This window comes from Capsicum annuum, chromosome 10 (genome assembly GCF_002878395.1).
Source record: "Capsicum annuum cultivar UCD-10X-F1 chromosome 10, UCD10Xv1.1, whole genome shotgun sequence".
In the NCBI taxonomy this organism is placed as follows: Eukaryota; Viridiplantae; Streptophyta; class Magnoliopsida; order Solanales; family Solanaceae; genus Capsicum; species Capsicum annuum.
In genome coordinates this window covers 198,921,112-198,922,328 of record NC_061120.1, presented here as the reverse complement: position 1 = coordinate 198,922,328, position 1,217 = coordinate 198,921,112, and positions in this window count along the sequence as shown.

The window sequence follows — 1,217 nt, the reverse complement described above, 5'->3', positions numbered from 1 at the left end:
TACATTAACATGTATGTTTCATAATGTGAAAAAGGTGAACTTCATGACATATGATACTGTAATTGGACTAGGATAAAAAGAAATATTTGATCGATGAAGGGAGACAGATGAACGTTTTCCTTTTTTTACTTACATAAGTACCTATTAAGTCCACCAATAAAGAAAACAAGTTGACTAAGCGATGGAAACCTGGAAGGCTACAGCTACACCCTTCATAAACAAAAAGAAGATATGAAAGGCTTACATGTTGTTTGTCTAATTGTCAAAGCAAAGACTTGTTTCTAGTGAAGGGAAAGATTGCCTCACATACTGTTCACAAACTATTGTATTTAAAAATCTTGTTCTTGGGCTATATATGTACCTATGCAATAGTACTAGAAATAAAGTAATATCACAATTTAGAAACGACTATTTCTTTGTTTTGAATGTGGTTTGTTAGGTCACTTAGTTGCTTGAAAAAGGTTAAGTCGAGGGACTTTGAAGTGGATTTTTTTGTGTTTTACATGTTGTTTGTTAGATCACTTAGATGCTCGAAAATGGTTAACTTAAGGGACTTTAAAAGAGATTTTTTTGTTTTGCTTGTGGTTATGGTAGGTGACATAGTTTGTTGAAAGTGGTTAAGACTTAGCTTGAATGTTGTTTTGTTTTGAGTGTTAGTTGCTCGAAAATAGTTAAGTTTAGGGACTTTAAAAGGGATTTTTTTGTTTTGCTTGTGGTTATGGTAGGTGACATAGTTGGTTGAAAGTGGTTAAGACTTAGTTTGAATGTTGTTTTGTTTTGTGAGTTAGTTGCTCGAAAATGGTTAAGTTTAGGGACTTTAAAAGGGATTTTTTTTGTTTTGCTAGTGGTTATGGTAAGTTACATAGTTGGTTGAAAGTGGTTAAGACTTAGTTTGAATGTTGTTTTGTTTTGAGAGTTAGTTGCTAAAAAATGGTTAAGTTTAGGGACTTTAAAAGGAGTTTTTTTGTTTTGCTTGTGGTTATGGTAGGTTACATAGTTGGTTGAAAGTGGTTAAGACTTAGTTTGAAAGTTGTTTTGTTTTGAGTATTAGTTGCTCGAAAATGATTAAGTTTAGAGACTTTAAAAGGGATTTTTTTGTTTTGCTTGTGGTTATGGTAGGTTACATAGTTGGTTGAAAGTGGTTAAGACTTAGTTTGAATGTTGTTTTGTTTTGAGAGTTAGTTGCTCGAAAATGGTTAAGTTTAGGGACTTTAAAA